This window comes from Pseudonaja textilis, chromosome Z (genome assembly GCF_049901715.1).
Source record: "Pseudonaja textilis isolate UNSWEBS1 chromosome Z, rPseTex1.2, whole genome shotgun sequence".
In the NCBI taxonomy this organism is placed as follows: domain Eukaryota; kingdom Metazoa; phylum Chordata; class Lepidosauria; order Squamata; family Elapidae; genus Pseudonaja; species Pseudonaja textilis.
The window spans coordinates 18178188-18200580 of NC_142008.1; the positions used below are offsets into that span (position 1 = coordinate 18178188).

At 36.7% G+C, this 22393-nt stretch overlaps 1 long non-coding RNA gene across 1 annotated transcript in view; it reads right to left on the reverse strand.

The window, feature by feature from the left end:
• The window catches only part of LOC148123923 (uncharacterized), a 22849-nt gene extending 794 nt beyond the window's left edge, over positions 1 to 22055 (reverse strand). The window contains exon 1 of the long non-coding RNA XR_015739938.1: positions 21820 to 22055. This is a non-coding gene — a long non-coding RNA (uncharacterized LOC148123923). The remainder of the gene's footprint in view (positions 1 to 21819) is intronic.
• Between the last annotated feature and the right edge of the window lie 338 nt (positions 22056 to 22393).

Sequence of the window (22393 nt, forward strand, 5' to 3'; positions counted from 1 at the left end):
AACTGGTACCAGTGACCAGTCCATGGCCCAAGGCTTGGAAACCAGTAGTCTAAGTCACCTCTTCTCAATCTCTGCTATGTTAAGATGTGTGGATTTCAACTCTGCATAGGAAATTCTGGAAATTGAAATTCAATATGAGATTGCGACACACTAGTTTATTAAAGACAGTTCGGTGGCTTCTGCCAGTGCAAGAAATGATAAATACTATTACTTTCTGCTCGTTTTTCTAGATTTTTGTGTTGAACTGTTGTACTTCCCAAAATGTTGGGTTATGAACTGGAAAATCCATTCAGAGCCGGCCGCCTGGCCTTTATAACTGTTGCTTGGTTTTCTGGCTTCCTCTTCACAGGTCTAGGATAAATTTCCACAGCCAATTCTCCACAGGACCCATAATTGTGGACAACTTGCCACGGGGCAACTTGTCACAGAAAAAAGATTGAAGAAATGGTAGAACAGAATCATTTTAAAAAAGGATGCAAGAGGAAGGGCAAAATGGCATGTAAGTGACAAAAATTTAAATATATACCAGGCTTGCATAGCCTGGTTTTGAACAGCCCAGTAGAGGATCAAGGCCTGGGGGGTTGGAGAACAGATGAATGAAGTACTGAACCTTATTTTCTTCAGTTCTTCTCCTCCCTGTCGTACTGATACTTACTGTTCATATATAGGTATTCTGCATGATTGTTATCCAAATTATGTGGACCAATTACTATATATTTGGTTCTTTGGCAACTGGAGATAACATGGAAAGATATTTCAGGAGGACAGGTGGTTGCATCTTGCCTTTCTTCTGCTGGCTCAGTTTCTTTATCACTGCTATTTAAAATAGAGTGATTTTTTTAAAAAAAATGTGTTGAGTTGTTTTGTATCAGTTCAATTTTGAATTGTTTCAGGAAGTTGTATCTTGTAAGTCAAGACAAAAATTTGGTTCAGGGTAACAGGGTACCTCAGGTAATAGGGTACCTGAGACATTTTTCTGGAAAATCAGGCATGCTGTTCATTATATCAATCTATCAGTCATTATTTCAACTGAAATACATACATGAGGGGGAATGAAAATCGCAGTATTCTGAATGCGTTGTGATTTGTGCTTATAACAATAGCAATAAGACTTAGACTTATATACCGCTTTATAGTGCCTTACAGACTTCTCTAAGTGGTTTACAGAGTCAGCATATTGCCTCCAACAATCTGCATTCTCATTTTACCTACCTTGAGCCTGGTGAGATTCAGTCTGCCAAATTGCAGGCAGCTGGCTGCAGCAGAAGTAGCTTGTAGTACTGCACACTAACCACTGCACCATTCAAAGTTAGTCATTCAAACTGAATCTGCGCACAGTGTTTGCCACTTGTCCCAACGTTATATGCTGTCAAGGATTTAGCCCATGGATGTCTGCACAGGTGGTAGTTTAAAAAAAAACCTGGACTTCCAGGTTGAGCCCTCCTTGCTGATAGACCATAGATCACGACTGTCCTCTGCTATGGTCCATGATCTTTCGTTGTAGAGCCCCAATCATCGCGATTAGGGGCTGAAGCTGCCTCGGAGTAAGGGGAAGCCGCAAGCCAGGTTGAGGGGAGCCACATCTCCCCTCCTGGGCTTGGTCTTTTTCCCCCCAAAGATGACTGAAGCGGTGGTCCAAAATGGCCACCCCAAAGAGGAGGACTCAGCTGGACTAAGATTTGTGCAGGAGGGAAGAAAGAGGTGGATAACATCTGAACCAGGACAATTGGGTGACACAACTAAACAAAAGTACCCGGGATTAAGGTAACATTGAACTTTTAAGAAAAGAAAAGTGAGTGGTGAAAATACAAAGGGACAGGAAAAAAAATAAGAAAATATTTTTGAAAGCTAAGCGGGGCTTCGAACCAGGAAAGGAAGAAGTCAGAACTAAAGATTTAATTAAATTGGACTAAAATATTTTGGCAATAAACAGGCATAAAATAAAGCTGGACTTAAGATTGTCAAAAAATAATAATAATAAAATTTACAAATTGGAGACTGGATTGTGCTAGAATATTGAGGTTCGAAAAACCCTAAATAAAAAAATAGGGGGAAAAGGTGAAGACTTTGTATAATGGAGAGTGCCATCTTCTGACAAAAACTTGAGCTCAAACAAAAGGGAAAGCATCCTCTTTCTGAATGAACTTGTGTTGATATAATGTTAAAGAAATGTTGAAACAAAGTAAGAATCTTAGAAAGTCAAAGCTGAACCAGAATAAAGAAAGAAGCAAGGAAAGACTGATTGTGGGATTGATGGATGTTTTTGGTATAGACCCTGGGCTGGAATAATTGAGAACTTTAGAAAATTGAAAGAAGAAAGAAGGAAAGTAAAAGTGTTTTTTGTGGACTTCAATGATTATAAAATATAAGAGTGTGTAATGATAATATCTCTTTGGGAATTAAAAATGGAACTTAAAAATATGAGAGAATTACTACAGGAAAGAGGCAAATCACTTTGCTCTATGTTAGAAAAAATGGAAATGGCGATTGAAGAACAAGAAGAAAGAACTTCAGAGGAGGAGGAGTTGATTCAAGGAGAAGACATATTAAATAGACAATGAACACAAAGAACACTACAAAGACATGGGGAAAGAGGGAAGGCTAAAAAGTTGAAATTTAAGAAGGTAATCAAAAAGGGGAACACCTGTGAAATTGGGAGAGGTAGAAAGATTCAGCAGAAAAGGGGAAAGGAAGCTATCAAGAAAGAGAGGGATATAAACTGGAAAGATATGGGGAAAAGAGAGGGAGGAGAAGCAGTAAGAAACAGGTGCATGAAATAAAGAAATACGGAAATAGTAAAATGATGAAAAGAAATCATTTTTTCAGAGATAATGGTTGATGAATTAAAAAGGGGATTCTGCAGGGTGACAAGGGGTAACAAGAATATATCTGCAATTAAAAATATTTAGAAAAAAGGGTAATATAGATTATTAAAGGAGGGATAGATACTGATAACTCTTATTAGATGAATATACATTTTTACGTTTTATTCTTAAAAGAAAAGTTAAGGTTTATTGAAGAAATTGTAATAATTGAATTGAATGTGAAGATGTTTAAAAATGAGGTCAATATCAGTGACTAGAAATTGAATAGTCAATTTTTTCCCTTTTATTTTTTTGAAATTAGAAATAAAATTAAGGGGGGAAAATATGTTGTGGAATCCAAATGAAAATGTGTAATGATTATTATTGTAACTTCTTAAAAATAATGGTTTATTGGGAATCAAGATGAGGGAATAAAGGTATATTTTAACCACTGAGGTGTCACACTCAAAATAGTAAAATGGGGGAAACCTATACTTGTTTCTTTTTCTTTTGTGTTAAAATTTGTATTAATCTAGAATCTATAAAAAGAATGTGTGATGGAAAGAGAATGTGACAGATTAAAGAACTACTTAAATTAATAAGTTAACATAGACTATTAAAGGGAAGGAGAGACATTGGTAACTTTCATCATCATCATCATCATCATTATTATTAGGCAAACATATATTGTTTATTTTTATTTTTAAAATAAATGCTAAAGGATTATATTTGAAATAATTGAAATGAAATGAAAAGATGTTTTGATTGAGATTAATGTAAGAGACTAGGATTAATTTGTTTGTTTCTCTCCTTACTGAAAATTTAGAATGGAAAAGGTAATAATAGAATTAAGTATGCATATATGGATGTATAACTGTTGTCATATTTGTATGTAAAAGTGATGACCCGGAAATGTTGTCCACTAAAAAGAGCTTTTTGTTTTTATGTGAAAAACTGAATAAAATTTGTTTAAAAAAACAAAACCAAGATGGCAGCCAGGATTGAACAATGAGAGTCCCACCGCTTGGAGTGCAGATAAAAATGTTTGTAACCATTTGGTTGTGATTTTCATCATACTATTTTTTATCCTCCCCTCTCCTGAGATATGACTTAGCCACAAGCCATGGGTAGAGCAGTGATGGGAATGATGGCCTTCTTATGACTTGAGTCTTCAACTTCCAGAAATCCTGAGGCGGCCATGCTCATAAAGGGGCCATTGTTCCCCCTCTCTAGAACTAGTTCTGCTAGGGTCAGGACTAGCCAATCAACCATATTTGCTAGAGTCCACAATTAAAAAGGAAAGTCAATCAATCAAGATCAATTTTCTCTTGGGACTTTTTAAATTTCCCAGTTTAGACTACAAGTAATCCTTGATTTACAACATTTATTTAATAACCAGTCAAAGATATGATGATGTGGTTCTTCACACTTACGGCTATCACAGTATCTTGAGATCATGTGATTAAAATTGGGGCACTTGGCCCAGGTTTACATGTGTCCCACCACAAGATAATTAGTGGGGTGGAAGCTAAAACATATGAAGAATGGTTGCTGGAATTGGGTATGTCTAGTTTAATGAAAGCAAGGACAAGGGTGTGACATGATAGCAATGTTCCAATATCTCAGCGGCTACCATAAAGAAGAGGGAGTCAAGCTATTCTCAAAAGCACTTGAGAGCAGGACAAGAAGCAATAAGGGGAAACTAATCAAGGAGAGGAGCAACCTAGAACCAAGGAGAAATTTCCTGACAGTTAGAACAAGAAGTTGTAAATGCTCCAACGCTGGAAGTTTTAAAGAAGAGATTGGATAATCATCTGTCTAAAATGGTATAGAACCGTGATGGCGAACCTATGGCATGCGTGCCACAGGTGGCATGCAGAGCCATTTGTGCCGGCACGCGAGCTGCAGGAAAACTTACTTTGCTGCACATGCATGTGCCTTACTTTTGGCTGGTTTGAGGCCTTTTTCAGCATCCCAAAGGCTTCTGCAGGCTTTGTAGGCTGAAAACTCACCCAGTTTCATCATTTCCTGTTTTTTTCTGAAAATTCTGGAAGTGACGAAACGGTGCTAGTTTTCGGTCTGCAGAAGCCTGCAGAAGCCTTCCTCAAGCCTCTGGGAGGTCGAAAAAGGCCTCAAACCGGCCGAAAATCAGCCATGAGGCACAGTGCAGGTAAGGGGTGGTGGGGTGGGGTGACAGGGTGGGATGGTGAGTGGGGATTATGCACACATGTGTAGGGGGCATGGGGGGTGCGTGTTGCCTTCTGGGTGCTGGCATACAAGTGCAAGCGTGCAAGCATGTGCACAATTTTTGGCACAGGAGTGCAAAAAAAATAGCCACCACTGGTATAGGATTTCCTGCTGAGCAGGGGGTTGGACCATAAGATCTCAAGGTCCCTTCCAGTTTTGTTATTCTATTCTGTTCTGTTCTGTTCTGTTTTGTTCTGTTCTTCCAAGAATCACAAGCAAAGTCAATGAGGAAGCTGGATTCGCTTCATAATTATATGATTAATGACAATGTGATTTGCTTAACAATCACAACAAAAAAGCTTGTAACGTCAGGCATATTCATGAATGACTGCATCAGTTAGTGACAGAAGCTCCCATCCCAATTATGGTTGTGACTTGAGGGCTACCTGTATAGTCATGGCATTTCCTATTAGTTTCCCATCCATGTATTAACTAAGACCCAAATTGCTACCTTTTTCAGGTGTACAGGTGGTTCTCGATTTACGACCACATTGAACCAAAATTTCTGTTGTTTAGTGAGACATTTGTTAAGTAAATTTTGCCTCATTTTACAATCTTTCTTGCCCCTTGTTAAGTGAATCACTGCAGTTGTTAAGTTTGTGGCATATTTGTTAAGTGAATATGACTTTCCCATTGCCTTTGCTTCGCAAAAGTTTGCAAAAGGTAAAACGCATAACACCAGAATATTGCAACCATCATAAATATGAACCAGTTGCCAAGTGTCTGAATTTTGACCAACATGACCTCAGGGATACTACAATGGTTGTAAGTGTGAATGTCATGTCACTTTTTTTAGTGCCATTGTAACTTTGAATGGTCACTAATTGAACTGTTGCAAATTGAGGACTACCTGTATTATATTTCTTCACATCCCTGCACATTTGTCAAAAGTGATTGTTAGGAACAATTTTCCCCAAAAAAGAAAAGAAAACAAAAGAAAAGAAAAGGAGGGAAAGAAAAAGAAAGAACTTGGCACCAAAGAGACTTGTGAGGCAGACAAGACAAGAAGACTAAATGGAGATTTAAATCCAACTTCTAGCACATCCAGGACTTCTGAATACAATACTAAGTGAACTATTTCCCTGAGGAATTATTACATTACACTTCATTTAGCTAATTATGAAGCAAAAGCTATACTGGGATCAGTAACTCTGGCCAAGAAATTTTATCCCAATGTTACTTCTGAAAAATTGCCCCCAAATTAAAGGAAAATTAAAAGTAACACCACATGTATTTGATGCTATACAAGAATTTTGGTTTCTAATACAAGTAACTAACCTGCAGTAATGCAAAGGTTTTGACAAGAAATAATTACAGATTCATTGTAATTAAAACTAAGGAGGAGATTGTATGTCGATTGGTTAAAACCATATGTCCTCAATTCCCATGGTTTGTATTATTTGACCTGATGACACTCTATTTCATAAACATGTATATAGCTTTAGGCTTCTTCACCTCAGAAATAATAACCTTAAGCCACGATTATAAATGGCCATCTTGCTAAGATTAATGCCATTTTTAAAAAGTTGAACATGCCTATGAAACCGAGACAGAAAAGAGGAGAAATGAAACCACAGCAAAAATAAGAATCAACTTTAACCCCTCCTTTGAAACAAAAGTATCTGGGTTTAGCCAAATCCAGATCTATAAATAAGCATGTAATATAAAAACCATTCACATGCATAATTTACCCAAACATCCCAAGTGTCAAGCAGTGTGCAGATGTAAGATTACTCCACCATCATCTAAGAAGCAAAGGAATAGAAAATCCAGCTGAAATCTCAAGAGGAATTAAGTAATGGACTGTAATTAACTTCCTTGGAACCAAGCCAGTATGTCAGTTCTAATACCCTTACTCTTGAGAAAATGACATGCTTAGAAGGGCCAGTCCCAAACCAGCACCAGAAAATGCATGTTGTTCTGTAGCAGTTCTAAACAACTTGCTCCAATTAAGGTCAGGATCCAGAGCTGCTTCATTATCTTCATAAACAGGGTACACTGCTTGAAAAAAATCTGGTGACATCTTGAGCAAAATCGCATAACTGGTGGAATTTGAAAGTTAACAAGATACCATGGTTATTCATGGGATTTTATCCAAGACCAAAGCTCAACAGTGTCAATACTCATTTTATCCTCATTCAGCTTCTTTGAATTCTACATCCACGCATGATTCTGATCTTTGTAAAAATAAACATATGGTGAAGGTCTTTTTAAAGGCCTTCATTTGCTAAGTGCTGTTTTCTTGATTTCTGGTTCCTTAACTGTTGACAGAAAATCCTAAAAGTCAGAAGCTATCTACAACTTCAGAATCTTCATTGACAATATAAGGCTGTGTCTTTTTGTCATTAGTTTTGTTTTTCCTTATGTTTAATTATTGTTTCATTTTTCCCCACTCTGTTCCACTTTCATTACTAGTGTTTGTAGATAATTTTCATTTCAGATCTTCAGATTTGCTGGGATAATTTGATTATAACCTTTATTGATTTTCCTGTAGATATTTCATCTGTTTCCATTGCCTTCCAGTTTGTTATTAGAGTGCTGATTAACAACAAACTAAATAAATATGTATTTTTCAGTGACAGACATCTTGCTATATATTTTCATCTGTATTTTTAAATAGTTTCTTTTTTTTATTAAATATGTTTATATGGCCATTGCACACACTAGGTTGGGCAGTTTGCAACATTAAAAATCCTCACTATAGAACTTCCAACCACTCAATTCCAGATTTTGATAATCTTATACACCAAGATATGAAAGCATTGCTTTTTGTATGTCATTCCTGATGAATACACTCTGACCTTAAACTCTAGGTAGACTATACAAAGGACACAATGATTTGACCAATCTGTATCTCGGTCTCCTTAGCAGGAGACCTCTTTTGTACAATCCCTCCTACAAATCCCCAATTTTTACAATTATAGTATGCTGAGGTCTAACAAGCAGGTAACAGAAACTGAGATGGGGTGAGCAAGCATCTTTTCTTCAGATAAGGAATTGAGCTGTAGATGATGCTAAACTTTAAGGAAAACCACTTTAATATGCTTATTCTAAAATTATCAATTCATCCTTTCTGAGTCCTCTTTTTATGTTTTTATGGGGCATTTAGACACCAAAAATGCTTATCTGAAGGATGATGTCATATACAGGATTCATGACAAACTCAAACAATTATACTGTTGTAATTACTATACTATAGGTTTTTTTTAAGTTATCATGTAACAACTATGAAGGAAAGGAAACCATATGTATTATGAACTTATCTAGCAGAGAAGTTTTCATAGAAGATTTCCACATGGCATTGTGTCAATTCCTCGATTCTTCCAAGCAGGTTAAGTTGAGCATCTCAAAACCAAGCAAAGTAGGATTTTTTAAAAAAATAAATAAATAACTATACCATCTCTTGTGAAGGAGACTAAACTAGGATAAGTTTTGCAGATCAGTTTTGCCTGTGAAATGTACTAGAAAGAATTCAGAATTCAGCAGCAAGAGATAGTGCTGAGGTCTAGTGCTGGTAACAGAAATTGAGATGTTAGCAAAGAATTCCTTAAAATGGATAAAGATTAGTTTCCAAGCTCTAATATTGGCTGTAACTGCGAAACCGCAATGTGAGAGGCCTCCCAGTTCACCCAGTGTGTTAAAACTAATGGAGAAATTATCTTATGGTGTAGTACAATCTGTGAAACAATTCAGCTATATTGCAAAGTTCCAAAATTTAAGCTTTTTTCTCTTCCTTTGTTTCCAGTATAGTAGTGCATATTGGTACATGCAATTCTTAGAACACTGAAGAATGAAAGGCTTGGGAGCTTTAATGGGAATAAGTGGACTTTTTCATTTGTTTGGCCATCTTAGTATGAAGGAATAAAGAGTTTGAATGGGCCCATATGGTTGTTTTACAATCACGGTGGGAGTTATTGATGGACATGGAGAAGTTTTATGAGCCTATCAAGATCTATGGATCACACCCTACATTTCTGGACTTCTAATGTGACCTAATGTGCGGCAATCTTCTCTTACCCTTCAAGCCAACTTAATTTACCCACAGGACTCATTCCATGAAATATAGCTTCATGTCTCATATTTAACAAGAAAGTAGAAAGAAAAACATGAGAAGAAATGAATACCAAACAAAAACATTCTGTTTTCTCTTCTTCCTAACCCACACTTTTAGAATAAAAGAAAGAAAGAAACACACCCAGTGGTGTTTTGATTAATTAAGGACTGAAGGTTCAGGTATCTATTTTGATAGTTTCACTATTAAATGTCTCCCTTCCTCTGCAAAAGGAAAATATTGTTATTTTATGTGAGGCCTTTCAGAAAGAATGTTGGTCTCTACCATATGTTCCTTTTAAGACTAGGAAATTATTGGGGGTTAGGGGAGAATTGGGGTGGGGGTGGGAAGTTAGTAGCTGCAGTTTTCCATGCTAGTGGGCTTTAAAGTTGATTTTCATTCATTAGGATGCCAAAAACTCAAAACTATGTATTTTCCCTGAAAGATTGTACTTGATCTGCGGTGTGTAATGTTATATATATTAGGAAGTTATAGTAGATGTGCACTCCTTTTATTTCAGTGTTTTGCAGAAATTATTTAATATTTGCACGATTTAGAAATTACGATTTGGGAAAATGTAATTAGAATCTCTGTCCTAAACGTGGACACATTATCAGAAGATTTCTGCTAATAGCAGTTTAGCAGACTTTCTTTGAGGAAACATTTTTCTGAAACATTTACAGAGTATCTATAAACTTGTCAGATCAAGCCACTTGACTGTTATGTCTGTTATGTTCTGAAAAACATTTATTCCAAAAACCATTTGAAAATGCTTCACTTCTTAAAAGAAACACACAAGTATCCACTTCACATGTTGTGACTGAAACACAAATTCAGTTATTTTTTCTTCTTTTGTTGTTTCCTATTATATCATTTCATTTATATAACAAACAAATCATGGCAACTAGTCAACTCATGGACTTGAAAAAAGTACTATCTGCTTCAGAAAGTTCTTGGTACTTTCCAATAGTTTATATTTTTTTAAATGGAAAGTACTGCAATATGAAATGCGCATAACTGTTCAGTCTGGAAATAATGCATTTCTTATGAAAAGTTACCAAAAGCAAATGCAGCATTAGAGGGTTTTTTTAATTTGACTTTTGATAAGTACAAATTCCAATACAAATGGAATTTGGGAAATCACCGGATTCTTCAAATCAGCAAAGTGAAGACAACTCTGTTAATGAGCATACTGTGTTTTCTTCATCTTCCCTTTTTCAGTTATAAGAAACCACCAAATTTATTAAAACAGATGGTTTGCTGGAATTCACGTCCAGGCCATTTTTGAATTAATTTTAGAGAAGGTTTCTAGCTTCAACTATTTATATCTGCCTTGAAAGACGGATGTCCTGGGGACATTAAAATGGAGGTGAAATGGTCAAACATCACTCAGGTTTTATTTGGCAGAACAGTGTTAAGGCCTTGACATTGTAAAGAGAACCAGATTCCTGACAGAAAAAAGAAAACCTATATACACCCAATCTCTTATTTCATCTGAATGAAATAATATTGCATCCACGAGCCTGTGAACATTCAAAGGAAAAGAAAATATAAAACAAATGTGAACACACACACTCCCTTTAAAACATTAAAAAGAAGACTGGGTCTGAAGGTTTGGGAGGAAGAAAGTGCCAGAGATAACAAACAAAAGATATGAAGAAGGAATCCATCCGATTCACAAATCATAAATCATAGTTTGTTTGTTTTGTTTTGCTTTAATATGAAATATGACCTCATCCATTGTATTTTGTAAATCATCATGTTTAATAGCAGGGGAAGGACAACCTGTGGCCACATCCTTTGGGGTACCCCAATCACCTGATTGTAGTTACAGAAGCATGAATGCCTGAAGTATAAATCCAAAAGTAGGCATAACCCAGGTAAAACAAATAAATGTTTCATATTTGGAACTTTCAAGAACCTGGAAAATAGCAATAGCACATAGACTTATATACTTTACAACACTCTCTAGTGGTTTACAAATGTCACATATTGCTCCCAACAATCTGGGCCCTCATTTTACTGATTTCCAAAGGATAAAAGACTGAGTCAACCTCAGCCCTGTATGGATCGAATTCCTGGCTATGGGCAGAATTAGCTGGTGGAGCAGTAGTTAAAATGAAAAGCAGAAACTTCTCTTTCCTTGAATCTTAAATAGCCTCACACATTTCTCTTTTTAACCCTTCCCACTGAAACCTTGGCTTCTAAAAAAAATTAAATGCAACTTCAGCCATCAAAACATCGCCCAATCTCTGGTTCCTATGGCATGAACCAAACCACTGGGTTGCTAGTTTATTTAGTCAAAGCAATGAAAAAAGCCAGATAGGTATAGTGGTGAAGACACTCAGCTGGAAACCTAAAGATAGTGATCTTAAGCTTGAAGCCAGCTGGATAACCTTAGGTCACTCACACTGTCTTAGCTCTAGGAAGATGGACAATATCAAGTCACTTTCAACATTTTTGCCAAGGAAACTGCAGGATCCAGTTCAGGCAGTTGCCAGGGCTCAGTGATGACTCAAAGATACAGAGAGAGAGGGAGGGAGAGAGGGAAGGAGGGAGGGAGGAGAGAGAGAGAGAGAAAGATAAGGAATGTCAGGTCCATGGATGTGACCCAGACTGCCAGTTATTTCATCAATCTATGATGTCTTCCTGCTGAGTATTTATTCTCAGAATATGATCTCTTCCAAAGCATTCCAGTGGGTTCTTTTCCTCTTTGTACCAAGGCTTTGCTACAACCCTTTTGCATTCTTCACTGCTTTTGAGAAGCCTTTTGTTGCTTTCTGCCATTGCAAGTTAGTTTAACAGAAGTGATTTATAGTGCCTAAAGCATCGTTCAGTCATTGCACAGGCAATATATCAGGAAGGAAGAGGGCTTTGTATCATCACAGCAATAGCTAAATGACATTACAAGTTGCTATTAATCACTAGTGGAAAAGCCGCCAACATGTCCCACTCAATTGGAGCTTACACGTTTTCCCTCTTAGTCATCTGTAGCGGTAGACTGTAGCAGTTCTACAGGGAATATTTGAAGATGCTTTTTCTCTAAACTCAATTTTTAAAATTTTACATGGAGTTGGAAAGCCAAATCATATGCACAGCACTCTAGAACAGCAGCGGTGGCAGTGGCAGAGGGGATGATTTCACACATGAGCCACTTGTGCAAATGGAGCTTTGCATTCTTGCACACTGCTTGTGCTACCGGGTTCCCAATGGGCCACGAACCGGTCCAGTCCAAGGACTGGGGATTGGAGACCTCTGCTCTAGAGCATTGTTAGTCAATCACAGCAACTTGAGGACGTATGGATTTTGACTCCCGGAATTCCATAGACATGTTGAAGAATTCTGAGAAGTGAAATGCACGCTAGTTAAAGTGGCTGAGATTGAGAAATACTACTCCAGCCTATCAGCTATTTGCCAGGTGGGAAGGCAAATCTTCTCCATTTCATGCAGAATCCCTTAGAATTTGGCACCTATTTCCAAATTCTTCCTTCTTCTGGAGAGGAAAATATTTTGCCTCCTTTTAAAAAGCAGCAAGAATTTAGGTGGTGAGATAGGGTAAGAGGAGAGAAGCAACATTGCTTTCCTGAGCTTCTGATTTAAACTCTTACAATCTGCAAGGGTCTAGAATACCTATGGGAAGCAAACAGGAAATGCATGATCAGTTTGCCTCTAAGGCATCAGTGTCAAACTCGATTTCATTGAGGGCCACATCAGGGTTGTGTTTGACCTCAAAGGACTAAAGCAGGTGTAGCAGGGTAGATATGGCCAGCATGACATCACTCATGTTGGGGGGGCGCCTGTGATGGCCTGAGTGCTCTGCCAGTGAAAATGGGCTCCCGAGCTCCGTTTTCAGCTGCAACAGCCTCCTGCAACCCTCTCCCAATGAAAATGGGAGGGGGGGCACGTGTAGCCCTCGCGAGCCCCATTTTCATCTGGGATGTGCCCTGAAACCCTCTGCCAGTGAAAATGGATCTTCCGAGCTCCGATTTTGTTGGCAGAGGCACCGCTGGGTGGTCCTTCACTGTTTCCAGGGTGGCCCCATGGGCCAGATCTAAGCACTTTGTGGGCCGGATCCAGCCACTGGGCCTTGGGTTTGACACTCCTGCTCTAACGAATAGGGACCAAATTTGACTAGAAATATTGCATAATATTAGGCAGAACAAATATTGCTTTTTAAATTTTATTGCCTTAATTATCTATGGTTTCCATTCAGAGTCAGTCCTAGAGTAAATTCATGCAGTTTGTAATGTCTTGCCTCTTAACTAGGTTCAAACCAGCATTATCTTGTTTACCAGTTATATTTTTCTGTATGTTTTTCTAATGAGGGTTCTTTTATGCAGCTGTTGGTATTAATATTTGAATTTCCACACTATATTTTGCAAACTTCTTGAAAAGACTATAATGGTAGGAAAAGTGGAAAGAAAGAGAAGAAAGATAGACCAGCAGCAAGATGGATGGATTAAATTAAAGAAGTGATAGGTGAACCATGGAAAAATCTGAGAACTCAAGCTGGGGACAAAGTAATTTAGTAGAAGATCTATCTAAAATGGGTTCCTAAGAGTTAACAGGGACCTGATTGCACTATAATCAATCTATCCAGTGGTGGAATTTAAATTTATTTTACTACCGGTTCTGTGGGCATGGCAGGGGAAGGATACTATAAAATCTCCAGTCAGAGGTGGTATTTGCCAGTTTTCTGAACTACTCAAAATTTCCACTACGAGTTCTCCAGAACTGGGCAGAACCTGGTGAATACCTCTGAATCTATCAGTCAATCAGCCTTCTATGGTTTGCTTTCACTTTTTAATTTAACTTAGACTAAATAAAATTGTGTATAGAAATATATACAATGCATACATTTTATATAAATGTATATTCAATGCATCATTCTTGGATACATTACATTATTCTCATATAAATCTTAAATTATCATCACTTGCATAATGACTAAATTAATCATTAAATTTCAATAGACAACATAAAACACATATAATATTGTTTTGGTTTATTTTATTTAGCAACAGCAATAGCACTTAGACTTACATATCACTTCAAAGTGCTTTATAGCCCTCTCTAAGCGGTTTACAGAGTCAGCATATTGCCCCAAACAATTTGGCTCCTCATTTTACCCATCTTGGAAGGAGGGAAGGCAGAGTCAACTTTGAGCCTGGTGAGATTTGAACTGTTAAATTGCAGGTAGCTGCTAGGCTGTAGTAGAAGTAGCCTGCAAAACAACAACCTTGTGGGGTGGTTGAGTTGAGAGAGAGTAGCCAGCCCAAGATTGCCCAATGACTTTAATGCTATGATGGTATTAGATCTCCCAATCTCCTAGATTCTAGGCCAGCATCTTTATCATTAGACCAAACTGGCTAACGTGAACAATAATTTCACAGCACAATTAATCTAGACACGTTCTCTTTCCCTACATTTTTACAAATCTTTTTTATTGGCATTATTTCCTTTTCTTTGTGGCCAAATGAAAATGTTATATATTTATGCTGTCTTCAGAAAATACAACCAAACAATCATGCAAGCTGTCTAAAAATTATTATTCTAGAATCTCTAATGCCATCTATTAACTATTTTTGAAATCAAGGTTTTGATATGTGGAAATGATTATTGCTTTAGAGATAGCTGATTTGTAGTTTGAATGCCTTCCCAGGGGAAAATGTGTCCTGGTTTAAAGAAGGGAAATACCAGCCAGCAATATATATTTCTCCTGTAGAGAGAAAAGAAGAGACTTTTCTCTGCAGAGAAAAGAAGGGGCTAACAAAGTCAAGATATCAATAAAGGAAAATATTTATAGTTCAGAGTTGAAATGAATGATCCTTGGTGTTCCTTAAGCTTGATTGTTTCTTGCAGTCATTTCATTATCCAACCAGGTAACACCACAGTATTCACTGGTGATGTTACCTAGTTTAAATAATAAAACATCTTTAAGAAAACCACAGGTGCAGAACTAGCACAGAAAACAACGAAGAAACCCTTGAAGTCAAGATGACTTATATAAAAGAAAGGCAGGGCTTTGATTACATGGTTGTGGTCTTCATCTTGCCTTTTTAGACTCTCAAATGGAAGACAGTCTGAAAGGACTTCGTCTCTGTGTTTAAATGATCCCAAAAGAGAGACACAAAACTTGTAGATCTCAAACCTATTTGTAAATCAACAACATTTTCAATGCAATAGATTTCCTCCCTTCCAAGCCATACAGTGTTGCTTATTCAAATTTAGCAGGAAAATGTTCTTCAAGAGATTCATGTGTCACCAAAAAATGCAAACCATAATATCAAACATTTATGTCATTCTATGCACTATCTTCCTAGTGCATAGGTGGATTTATTGTGGTGATAGCATCATTCTTAGGGCTACACACCTCTTTTAAGGGGTGCCTCAGAAAGCCTGGGTGAAGAAATTATCTACCATACACATATGAAGAAAATCAGGTTCCAAATAAGCAAGTTGAAAAGATACATTATCTTGCACATGTGTCTCTTTTTGAAGGATTGGCACAGCCCTAATCATTATTTCCTCCAAGGCAACTCTATAAAGTGTATCAGATATTAAGGAAGAGATCTTGGATGGTTCAGATCCTACAATTTTGAGCCCTGAATTTTATAAGTGACCTTGGGAAACTCCCTCACACAGGGCCTTTCCAAAGCTTAAAATCATTGTGGGAGAAGGACATTTTAATAGCTAGTAGTCAAACATAAAAAGGTTTCTTTTTAAAATTAACAATTTTGTTGTAAGGAATAATTTTTCATAAACTGTATTTTTCATCACTTGGTCAGAGGGGTAACTTAACTAGTGTACAATTTAAATTGGGATGAGGTGGGCAGGGGATGATGGGATCCTGTATCTACACAATAATCCCATCTTCTTCTCTCTTTTGTCCCCTGCCTTATAGCAATATATTTAAATCCTGTTATGTATTGTATATAGTATATAGTTGTCAGTTGAAGTTCTCATTCTGGTCCTCTGTTGGAGTGGGAAAATACGCTCTCCTGGTTGGTTGGTTGGTCAGTTTAATATAAAAGGAGCTGTGTCAGCCAGGGAGTTCTGTTGTCTCTCAGGCAGTATTGAATATAGAGCTGTTAGGAATCATTCTGGCCTCACCTCCATTCTTAACCCAGAACTTAACAAATCCTATTTCTGTTAAACCACTCTATATGTTAGAAGAAGCAATTGCAATCTTATGCCTTTAAATAAATAAAAAATCTCATTTTACAAGGTGCTACCAGAGATTCCTTCTGAATCTTAAAAAGTGAATGCAGTTTTAAACTTCATTGGCAAAAGCAAAGTGAAAATAGATGTAACATTTGTACACTATAATGTATTTAATGTAATGTATATAATTACATAATAGATCTAAAATGATCGTGCAGTTAGAATGGATGATTCAGCATTAGTCACAGCTTTCTGGAGTATTGTTTTCAGTTGTTCATGACATGTTTTCGGAAGGGTGTAAACCAGCCTTCCTTGTTTGATGTCCTTCAGATGTGTTGGGACATGTAAGCTGGGATTTAGGGGTGCTTTAATCCTGACTCCTTTTACAAGTGCCAGATTGAAAAGACTGATACAGAGAAACTGGAATATGTCCAGAAGAGATTAGCCAGATTAATTAAGAAGTTTGGAAACTATGATTTATGAGGGAAGCTTGAGGGACTAAAAGAAGAAAAGCATTAACGCTAGACCTGATATCCCCCATCGTGGGTTGTATTCACGGTGGAAACTTCCTCTTAGAACCTTAAAAAGCAGAATTAGAATAAACAGGGAAGAATGCATGGAAGATGATTTCAGTAAAATGTTAGGAGAAAACTCTTTAAGGATGATAGATGGGTAAAACCTCGTTTGTTGGATGCAAGTTGGGGAGTTAGATGTTTTGGCATTTTGTAGCTGCTATTATAATCATCACATTATTTACTGCCAAAAGACTCAAATAGCAAACTACAAATATAATCAGAAGCTGACATTAGATAAAACAGTTTAGCAAACACAATGAATAGATAAGTATTACATGAAACATATAAAACTCAAACTTCCTAAAGACTTTGTCTTTATAACCACAGTTAAAAATGTGGCTGTCACCACTGTAATTTTGAAATGTTTATCTGAGAACGAAATGTTAACATATTCTGAAATATTTTTTATTGGCCTTGATTTTAAAATAGGCTAGATAATATCCTACAGAAAAAAAAGCTTTTGTAAAATTTACAAGCAATGAAGTATGAGCCACCCTTTCAAGGCCAATGCAATTACAAAGACAGCATCTTTGAAATGTACCTTTTAGCATATTTGCTGGTAGCACATTGAATTTGGCTTTTCAAAAATTGCAATACACTTTTTAACTTTCTAAATATTTCCAAAGTCCTTATTTATTTCTGATCTAAAAGAACATATCTGTACCAAAATTTGATTCTTGTGAAAGTAATACCCATAACCTCATGCGTGAATGAGACTCAACTTAGAAATATATGTATGGTAGCAGAAGATTTAATTTTGTTTAATATATATATATATGACATATGGAAGTTCCCAGCAAATGGTTCCCTACCCTATTGCATTTGCTTGGAAAGAGTTAATTTCTGCATAGAAAAGACATTAGTTTTGACATTCATATATAATAAACACCAGAGATATTGATTTTTATTGTTTTAGTCTGTTGCATAATTATCCAGATGTTCAGACTGGATTTGGCATATTTATCCATCTATCTAGTCCTTATAAGGGCTCAGGATAGGCAGATGTTGATGTTTTGTGGTGTTAGAGGTATTGTTGCAATATGTAAGCTATTCCAAGTAAAGCTGCCTTTGCAATTGATTGATGGTGAATTTGTCAATTCCAATGGTGTTCAAGTAGTACTCCAGTTGTTTTAGGATTGCCCACAAGGTATCTATGATTATTGCTACTATCTTTGCTTTCTTTTGCCACAATTATTCTATTACTATTTGCAGATCATTGTCCTTTGTTATATTCTCCAGTTCCTTTTCTTCTATTTGGCTGACTCCAGGTACTGCCACATTCACTATCCAGAGTTTTTTGTCTTTCTTGTCTTTGTCTTTTGACATTTGTTAAGTCTGGGGTGTTATGCAGCAGCGTGGCTGTCTATTTGAATTCTAAAGTCCCAGAGCATTTTAGCTTCTTCATTTTTAAAATTACTTTCTCTATTTTATGACTCTACTAGTTCTTTCTTACAGGCAAGGAGTATTTCTTGTAGATCTTCCAGTGCACCATTGTTATTTTGTTAAGCTGTTGTTTGCAGTCAGTCTGTGAAATCTTGCACCAGCTAACCAGGTGGTCCAATGTTTTTTCAGAGGTTTTTTTTTTTTTTGCAGAGACTTACTTGCTATCTGTTACTGCTTTCTTGGTTCTGGTTTTGTATGCATTTGTTCTTAAAGCTTATGCAGCCAGAATTAGCCCCTTAGTTTATTGCTTCAACTTTCTGCTGCTAGCCATTGCCAGGTCTTGTTATTATTTGCATTACCTGTTATTTTTATTTAATATAGCTGTCTTGTAAAACTTTACCATTTCTCATTTTTGTTCTTCTTGTAAGCCCTTCTTGTACCAAAATTCAGTAACCGTTCCTGGTATGCCAGTTTCAGTGCATCTTCTTCACTTCTTTAACTACTGTACTTGCAACATTCTATGCTCATCCATTTTCCTTGCTAAATAGAGTCTATCAATATTGCTCCAAGGATGAAGGATATGGTTTATTGTTATTATTTTTCTAATTTTTCTATCCAGAGTTTTTAGTTCTGGTTGAGTCCAATCCACTATTCAAGCTGAAATTACCCAGTGCTAACTGCTTTAATAGTGTTTTCCTCCAATGAGTTTTGACTTTAAGCTCTTCTTCACTCTCTAGATGTATTCACTTCTAATCTTTTTCTTGACTTCAATGTGCTTGATATTATTAGCTTGAATGATGCCCAGATACTTGCAGTGATCATCTTAATCCAGACTGTTATAGGGCATCTTGATTCCTTCAATATTCATTATTTTTCTTGCTTGATGGCAAGCATGACATATTTCTCCTGTCCAACTTCATTGGAATATCTTGGCTGTCTATAGGGTCAGTGTTGAGCAGCAATTCTATTTCAGATGGTGTTTTCCCATTCAGATTCATATATAGGGGAGATGGGTTAGTCTGGCAAATATTATTCATTATTGTTGACAAGAAATCAGTGCAATGACAAACAATAGTGAAAGCGAAGCTCCTTGAAAGATTCCTGCCTTAATATTAACTTCTCCCATTCTATCACCATTGACTAGCAACCGTGTTTTCCATTATACCAAGGGTTTTCAAACTTGGCAGCTTTAAGACTTGTGGACTTCAACTCCCAGAATTCCCCCTCCAGTTGTGTTAGCTCAGAGATTCTGGGAGTTGAAGTCCACAAGTCTTTTAAACTTGCCAAGTTTGAGGACCATTGATCTTTGCACAAAGCTTCTGATGTTTCTACTAATTCCTGTTATTTCTATGCACTTAATTATCCAATCATGGGGCAAGGAGTTGAATGCCTTCTTGTAATCAGTCCATGGTACACGCAAGATGGTCTTCCTTCTCTTGCAGTTTTCCAGAATCATCTTGTCAATTAGGAGTTGATCTTTTGTTTCTTTGCTGTTTGGTGGTTTCCTTTCTGCTCAGATGAAAAGCGTCTTTTCAGGCAAAAATAGTCAACTAAACATTGTTGGATTGTATCAGCTACCAGAGCAGTTAGCAATTTGAAAGTTATTGGTAATTAGGCAATTGGTCCATTGATTGCTATTGCTGTCTCTTTTGCTGGATTTTCAATTGTCAGATAGTTTTTGCCAAGTATAAGCCACTCTTCACTTTCACTTCATATTGTTAAACTGCTTGGCAATAAGTGGGTGTGACTAGTTACATATTTCAACCAAAATCCATGCAGTTCACCTTCACCTGGTGTTGACCAATTTTTGATCTTCCTTGTCTCTACCATTTCTGCTGTTACTACTAGTTCTTTGGTTTCAACTCCTTTTTTATTCTTATCTACCTCCTTTAACCAAGCTGCATTCTTGTTATATTTCTTTGGGTTATCCCAATCCCATATCTTTACCCAAAATTGCACTATTTTTTTTCTTGTTAAGTGCTGACTGATTCATTGCAGTCTGGATCAGTAGAAATGTTTCTGACTGGATTAAAATTAAAACTATAATTTGCAATTTGAACTTTGTATTTGCTGATCTTTGGGGTATTAACTGCTATTTGCTGCTTTATTATTTCACAAGCTTCCTTGATCTTCCTTGTTTCAAGTGGCATTCTATTATTTCTGATCTTGGATGTTGTTCTTTCCAGAACTGGTACATTCAATTTAAATATCCTCTTCTTGTTAGATTTGATCTACAATAACAAATCACTTCTTTGTTTTCAATCACTGTGTATTTGTGAAGAGTAAACACCTTCTCTTCCAGTAGTTATGCAGTTGCTGGCCCTGGTTGCTCAGCCAGCAGTCCTGAAGCCATTTTTCAGCAGATGCCCAGGAACTCCAACATCGAACACAGCCTTTGTTGATCAAAGCTACAACCATGTGACCATGCTGTTATGTGTTTCTGTAATTTACCTCTCATCATCTTTTGTCTGACTCATCTGATGAGATCCACAACTGCATCAAGGCAGTGCCTCACTGGGGGGTTATTATTTTTATTATTATGCAGCTTGTTTTTGTACTTTCAAAAACATATTCTTCAAAAATACAATGTATTTTTTTTATTGCTCAGATATAACATTAATAGCTCATCCACATTAAGCCATCCAAGATATTAAAATGAAGGATACAGACAAGTTCATTCAGAACATAATGGATCATGTGAAATGTGCTACATAGATATACCACTTCAATACTGGAACTAAAGGAATATCACAACTCATTTTAATATTAGGCAGTTCATTGATTTATTCTCAGTATCTGCTTCATTTTTCTCCAGAGTAAACATTGAGTAAACCTATTTCCCATTTTTCATTTTTTCATGTGCTTGAGCATTAATATTTTTAACTTGGAACTATGGATACATAGAGTGCAACATGAAAACTCTATTTGGCTCATTTAAACCTTTAACAAACTGACAATTTTTTATCTTGATAATACAATTATCTTCAGTTTGAACCTTCCTCTTGAAATACATGCAATTATTCTTGCTTTCTGCAATGTGCAGGAATTTCATTTCCTTACATAAGCAACAAGCCTTATTTTTATTTATTCAACCCATATAGTACATTGCAGTGTGTATGTCTCTAATCACAACAGATGAATTCACACAACACATCAAACCAAAATGAAACAAGCTACATGAGTGTGAATCCAATTATAGAGGGTTGTTGATCAAAAATTCAATGAATAGATGAATAAAACTGTCTTGTGGTATCCCAGATACTTAGATTGTTTTTTTAAGTCAAATCTGGAACTGGAACAATATACTGTAGAAATATACATGGGGTAATAGAAATACAAAATGTTTCAAGATAATTTTTTGAGAATCAGAAATGAACTTGCAGATCCACATAATTCACTCCTGGTTTGCTTCAGAGATGAGCTTTTTGTGATTGCTGTTATTGAGAGTGAAAAACTCTTGGGGTTGAGCATCTATTACAAACACCCCAAGATGGATTGACAGATCCAAACCTAAATTTTCTCCATTCCTGATCTACCTTAGTATAACAGTCCTTATTATATCTGCCCAGATTTCCAGAAAATTTCAGGACTTTACCTCTTTTGGTTCCAATTCTGGGATTGCTTGGATAATTTTTAAAATGATGGAGGATTGCTTGATTGCAATGCTGAAATGCTTGCATATTTATTTGGTCATTCCAGGCAGTATTTTGTGATAGAAGTCAATGATGGAATTGCTGCAGAATGTTTTGGTGAACAAGAGAAATCAGCAGAAGGCGATTTTCCCAGCTGCACAAGAGTGCTAGAGGAAACGTGACTCACTGACTAGGTGACTCATACAATACAAACCGAACAATTGGAGGAACTCTGTCCAGGAAGTAACCGAAATAGCTGCATAGGCCCTGGCTTCAGTTGTTTAAATAAATAAGAGATTATTAAAAGGCCAGGGTCCAGAAAGGAAGGGGACAAGGCGCGCACACACAAGTATGGGAGTTCTTTATGTGTGCCCAGATCACTTGATCTGGTCAGGATCCATTCACAAGCTTATTTCTTCTATATCTGAAGGTGTATCCACTACACGCACACAGCCCAGTACACTGAAATATCTCATGCACTCTCAAATTGCAGCAACACAGTGATGGTTTCAAAGGGGAAGAGGGAATAAAGAAACA